We start from the raw sequence: 6,790 nt of genomic DNA, 5'->3' as shown, positions 1-6,790 counted from the left end.
TGGATATTTATTTTATGGGTTATGATGTAAAATTATCACTATTTTGTTGCTCAGATTGTCCAAGCATTAGCCATTGGGAACCCCGATTCAGCTCCTGGCTCCCTTTTATCATGCTCCCTTCCTTTCAGAGCATGTCCTTGCTTTGCGGCACCACAAGATGCTCCAGTCTCGGCTCTGATTTTCCCTAGCCCCAACTCTAGAATCAGTCATTTCTCCAAGAAGCTCTTTTCTTTTTTTAATTGCAAAAGGATATTAAGGAACCAAGATCTTGATGTTAGATTTCACTGCTACTGGTGTATTATTGCTTCTAGGTCCTCTCACAAACAGAACTAGTTAATAAAATATAGAAAAAAATGTAAATGAAGATATTTCTATATATTTTGTATCTATCTGTTTTTTTTTTTTTTTTACACAATAATTTATTTATTGAGTAACTCCTCTCCCCATCCGTGCAGTCTCTAGGTCACTTTTTCTGCTTGTAGATTTTGCGCGCAAGCCCCAGAAAGATGGCTGGGAGCAGGGGTGCTGTGTACTGTTCAATGAGACCCATAATGTGGCTGTAACCGTTTTCCTCACACTGCAAGAACGCAGCTGGCAGATCCAACTCCTCATACAGTGCCTTCACCCGGACTACCTTCTTGACCTTCTTCTGTCTGTAATTTTCCTTCAGGATCTGGTACTGTTCCAGAGTGGACCATTGTAGACACTGAACCACCAGGCAGCAGGTTGTTGTCCTGGATGTCAGTGCCAACTTTGCCGGTCACAATGGGGTCCCCAAAGAGGTCAAGGTAATCATCCTGAATTTGAAAAAACTCTCCCATCTCCAGTAGGATCTACTAAGCATTGGCGTGCTCCTTCTCGCCATCAATTCCTGCCATGTGCATGGCTGCAGCTACAGGAAGGTAGGAGTAGAAAGCTGTCTTGTACTTGACAACAGATTTGTACCTCTTTTCAGTGAATCTGCCAAAATCCACATTGTCCTAGGGGGCTGCGACGAGGTCCAGGGCTGCCCAATCTCAGTCTGATAGGAAATCTGTAGGAAGAGCTTGATCAGGTTCAGGTAATAGGGCTGCTCTCGGCAATAGAGCTTCAGCACGTAGTAGATACATGCTTCCAGAAGGATAACATAATTGATGGCATCCTACCCCACATCCGGCTTCTGATAACAGCAGATCTGTCCCCAGCGGGTGAGGGATGAATCCATGATATCATCTGTCACCAGGAAGAAAGCTTGCAGCAGTTCCAGACACCAGCCTACAGTCAGGGCCCACTGGAGACTATCAGCATCCTGTGTCCTTGGCTCCATCAGCTCCTGGAACACTACTAGCATTGTCAAACCCCAGTGACACTTGTCTCCAATGGTATTGTACTCCAGAACCACCTTGAGCCGGGCAATAGCATCTCCTGTCTCTGGGTGCCCCATCTCATCCTCAGTCAGCACCCCAACGATCTGGGAAAAGTGCTGAAAGAAATCCCGCTTTTATTGGGCATAAACATCTGATTTCTGGTCTCCATTCATTCTGAGGGAGGAACATAGGGCTCTGTTCCTGGATGCGGGTTCCTGCCGTATCTATCCGTGTATGTACACTAAAAACCATCTGTTCATACCTCGGATTGACACCTCTGATTCTAATCCAAAACAACAGAGGTCATTCTAGCCTTCCCCCTTTTCTTATTTGTAACTTGTGTTTCCAATGGGGAGAATTGTCATTAGTCACAACAACCTTACTTATTTGTTCAATGATACACAGACACAGATAAGGTAGATTCACAATTGCTAATTTATACCCCAGTGAAAAACAAATGTACCAACTAGAGGACGATATTTGTATGAAGTGTTTTTGTCTTTAGTCTTATGACACAGTCAAAATAAAAGTTTCCTAAATTACTTAAGTGAGTGATTTTCTTCTCCACCCACTTTGTGATGGTGATGTTAGTCACTTATAACACTTTTTTTTTTTTTCTGCTTGCATTCTATTTTGGCTTGCCTCCACACCCTGGTTGACTGGATGTATGTGTGTATATGAAACATTACCATGGTTCTGAGTCAGAACTATATACAAAACTACAATAGAAGAAATGCTACTCTCTCCTTATCACTGCTACTCCATTCTCATCCTCCCATTCTTTCCACCCAGCTCTCACCCTTTCCCTGTAGGTACCCAAAGTTTGTTTTTGGTTTATGTTTACTGCATTTCCCCCTACAATGTATATTTTCTTTTATCGCTTTTATTTTAGGAAGATATAATTCACATAACATTAAACTCCCTTTTAAAATGTTCAATTCAGTGGTTTTTAGTAAAGTCAAGAGTTGTGCAACTACCACCACACTCTAACTTTAGAATATTTTCATCAACTCAAAAAGAAATCCTGTACCCCAGTTTTACCAGTTGCCCCAGGCAACCACTAATCTACCTTCTGTTTCTATGGGTTTGCCTGCTCTGGACATTTCATATAAATGGGATCATACAATACGTGGCCTTTTGTGTCTGATTTCTTTCACTTAGTATATTTAAAAAAATTTTTTTTTGAGACAGGGTCTTGCTCTGTCACCCATGCTGGGAGTGCAGTGGCATAATCATGGCTCATTGCAGACTGCCTGGGCTCAAGCAATTCTCCTACCTAAGCTTCTCGAGGAACTGGGACGACAGGTGCATCGCACCACACTTGGCTAATTTTTAAAAAATTATTATTTGTAGAGATGAGGTTTCACTATGTTGCCCAAGCTGACCTCAAACTCTCAAGTGATCCCCCCACCTCGGTCTCTGAAAGTGTTGGGATTACAGGCATGAGCCAGGCAGTACACAATTTTCAAAGTCCATCTGTGTCACAGTATATACCAGTACTTCATTCCTTTTTATGATTAACATTCCAAGGTGTGAAAATTCTACATTTTGTTTAGACATTCATCAGTTGGTAGAAACTTGACAGAAATTTCTACTTTTTCACTATTGTGAATAATACTGCTATGAACACTCATAAACAAGTTTTATGTGAATAGGTTTTCTTAAGTATATATGTAGGAGTGAAATTACTGTGCCATATGACAACTCTGTATTTAACTTTTTGAGGAACTGCAAAACTGTTTTCCAAAGTGTCAGCATCATTTTACATTCCCATGGTTATGAGTTTCAATTTCTCCACATCCTTGCCAATAGTTGTTATTTCTTTTTTTTTTTTTTTTTTAATTACAACCATGCTAGTGGGTGTGAAGTGGTGTCTATTTTGTGGTTTCAAAGTGCATTTCTCTAATGACTAATGATGTTGAACATCATTAGAACACATCTTCCCATGTGCTTAAAGGCTATTTATTTATTTATTTATTTATTGAAACGGAATCTGGCTCTGTCGCCCAGGCTGGAGTGCAGTGGCCGGATCTCGGCTCACTGCAAGCTCCGCCTCCCGGGTTTACGCCATTCTCCGTGCTTAAAGGCTATGTATATATCTTGTCTGAAGAAATGTCTATTCAAGTCCTTTGCCTATTTTTAAATTGAATTATCTGTCTTTTTATTGCTGAGTTGTAAGAGTTCTTTATATATTCTGGATACAAATGCCTTATCAGATACATAATTTGCAAATATTTTCTCCTATTTTATAGGTCGATTTTCACTTTCTTGATGGTGTCCTTTGATGCACAAATATTTCAGTGTGATGAAGTCCAGTTTACCTATTTTATCTTGCTGCTTGTGGTTTTGGGGCCCTAACTAAGAAACCACTTATGAACTTGATGATGTAAGTGATGAAGACTGTATGCCTATTTTTCTTTTAAGTGTTTATTGTTTTAGCTCTTATATTCGGGACTTTGATATTTTTTGAGTTAAATTTTGAATATGATGTTAGGCAGGGGTCCAATTGCCTTCTCGTGCATGTGGACATTCAGTTGTCCCAGCACTGACAACTAGTGTTTTAGTTCTTCTCCCTCTAATGTTTTTTGACATATTACAAATTATTAAGGGCCTTATTAATCATAAAGATGAGCATATTTCCCCGGCCATGCTTATTATCTTCCTAGTAATTATTCGAAGGGTCCAAGAATTGAACGTGAGAAGTTAAGCCTTGGTCCTAGGCCACAAGGTGGAGAGAATGATGTCCTGGTGACAGAGCTGTTCTAATTCAAAGATGGAGGCAGTGGTAAAAGGTAGGAGGCCATCAGTTCAGCCTCACTGGCTGGCTCCTTATCCTGTAGCTTTCAATCCTAATCTCTAATGGGTAAAGCCCAAAGGTCAGCTCTTCTTCTCTCCTACTCTGGCTTAAATTCAGTATTAATTAGCTGCTAACTAATTGCTGAGCTTCTGTGGGTAGCTCAGGTTGATGCTGCACTCTTTCTAGTAATCTACCCAGGAGTCCAGTTGAACTGTACTTGTCTATTTTTTTTTTTCTGGAGACAGAGTCTTACTCTGTCGCCCACACTACAGTACAGTGGTGCGGTCTTGGCTCACTGCAACCTCTGCCTCCCAGGATCAAACGATTCTCCTGCCTCAGCCTCTGAGTAGCTAGGGTTACAGGCGCACGCCACCACGCCCAGCTAATTTTTGTATTTTTAGTAGAGACGGGGTTTCACCATGTTGGTCAGGCTGGTCTCAAACTCCTGACCTTGTGATCCACCAGCCTCAGCCTCCCAAAGTTCTGGGATTACGGGCGTGAGCCACTGCGCCCAGCCAAACTGAACTTGTCTTTTAACTATGTTGCTTTGTCAGTGATCTTGCTTTAACACCTCGGAATTGATCTAACAGGTGGAAGTGGGGTAGGGTTGAAAAAAAGCACCCTTTCTTCTCATTATATAAGATATCATTACATTATCGAAATTTGAGGAAAATAAAATGAAGAAAACAAAAATCACCTATATCACCATCCTCTGATATATTTTTTCCAGTTTTTGCTATGCTTTTATAAAATAAACTTTACATTATAATAGATATGTACTTTTATACTGTTTTTTCTCTTTCTTTCTTTCTCTTTCCTTCTTTCCTTCTTTTCTTTCTTTTCTTTCTTTTTCTTTTGAGACAGAGTCTCACTGTGTCACCAAGGCTGGAGTGCAGTAGTGCGATCATAGCTCACTATAACCTCTTTGAACTTCTGGGCTCAGGCAGTCCTCCTGCCTCAGCCTCCTGAGTAGTTGGTACAATAGGTATGAGCCACCATGCCTGGATAATATTTTGAATATTTTTTGTAGAGACAGAGGCTCGCTATGTTGCCCAGGCTGGTCTCAAACTCCTGGCCTCAAGTGATCCTCCACCTCAGCCTTGTTCTTTTCTTTTTGTTTTGCTTTGTTTTTTTGAGATGGAGTCTCGCTCTGTCACCCACGCTGGGGTGCAGTGGTGTGATCTCGGCTCACTGCAACCTCTGCCTCCTGGGTTCAAGCAATTCTCCTGACTCAGCCTCCTGAGTAGCTGGGACTACAGGTGCATGCCACCGCGCCCGGCTAATTTTTTTTTATTTTAGTAGAGACGGGTTTCACCATGTTAGCCAGGATGGTCTCGATCTCCTGACCTCCTGATCCACCCGCCTTGGCCTCCCAAAGTACTGGGATTACAGGCATGAGCCACCTTGCCTGGCTTTTTCTTAACATTATAATATAAACATTCTTTCATTTAAAAATTCTTTTAAAACATTAATGAAAACAGAGATGTGTCTAATTTCACAAGGTACAAATTTTTTTACATGGAGATTGGTTTTAGTTTTTTACTGCTATAAATATTTCCAAAATAAACATTTATGTACATAAATATTTTTTCCAGATAATTACTTTCTTAAGTTAAATTATCAGATCTAGAATTATCTGGTCTAAACCCATGAATATAGTTAAGCTCTTGGAGAATATTGCCATATTGTTTTTCAAAAAGCTTGCTGTAGACCAGGCGCGGTGGCTCATGCCTGTAATCCCAGCACTTTGGGAGGACGAGAAGGGCGAATGACTTGAGGTCAGGAGTTCAAGAACAGTCTGGCCAACATGGTGAAACCCTGTCTCTACTAAAAATACAAATAATTAGCTAGGCATCGTGGCAGGCACCTGTAGTCCCAACTACTCAGGTGGCTGAGGCAGGAGAATCACTTGAACCTGGGAGGTGGAGGTTGCAGTGAGCCAAGATGGTGCCATTGCATTCCAGCCTGGGTGACAGAGTGAGACTCTGTCTCAAAAACAATAACAACAACAAAAACCAAATAGCTTGCTGTAATTTACACTTTCATTGACTGTTGTATGAGAGTGAGTGCCCTTTTTACCCCAAAACATTGTATCTTAAGACAGGGTAAGAAGCAATATGATGAAAAGGAGGAGGTAAATGGCAAAGGGAGACCAGGCCATCACTTGAGAGAGAATATTCATTTCTGAGTTCTCTTCTTCTACATGAATATGTGATGGGGCTATTTTGCCATTCTGATTTTCTTGGAGGCTTTTAGCCTTGCTTTACTATGCATCTAGGGAAACAAAAGATCTTCAATCACAGGATGCTTTGGTGCTGCTGGCATTCAAACTTACCATTTGACAGGGAGGTGAAGGAAATTAAATTGCACAGTCTGGACACTCTGGAACATCCTTCCTCCCTCTCTCTTTTGTTCTCACCCTTCACATCTGATTGACAAATCCTGCCACTCTGCCTCCTCTCTGTCACCACCTCTCCACACCTATCAGATTCTCTAGTTCAGGCTGCCATCATCCTTCACTTGCACAGAATGAACAAATTACCTACTGTCTATTTATTGAACAGTATACATACAGTACATAAAGTAGTGAAAATCATGAACTAGGGCTATATTTTTATTTTAAAATGCAGTTAGATTTGTTATTACT

The 6,790-nt window shown here is 41.0% G+C and overlaps 1 pseudogene; it reads right to left on the bottom strand.

Moving 5' to 3' along the window:
* Nucleotides 1-463: 463 nt before the first annotated feature.
* LOC111527178 lies at nucleotides 464-1,713 on the bottom strand (annotated as a pseudogene).
* Nucleotides 1,714-6,790: the final 5,077 nt, after the last annotated feature.

Source organism: Piliocolobus tephrosceles, chromosome 6, assembly GCF_002776525.5.
Source record: "Piliocolobus tephrosceles isolate RC106 chromosome 6, ASM277652v3, whole genome shotgun sequence".
Taxonomy (NCBI): domain Eukaryota; kingdom Metazoa; phylum Chordata; class Mammalia; order Primates; family Cercopithecidae; genus Piliocolobus; species Piliocolobus tephrosceles.
The sequence above is the reverse complement of the archived record's forward strand: the minus strand, read 5'-3'. Positions and strand labels throughout refer to the sequence as shown.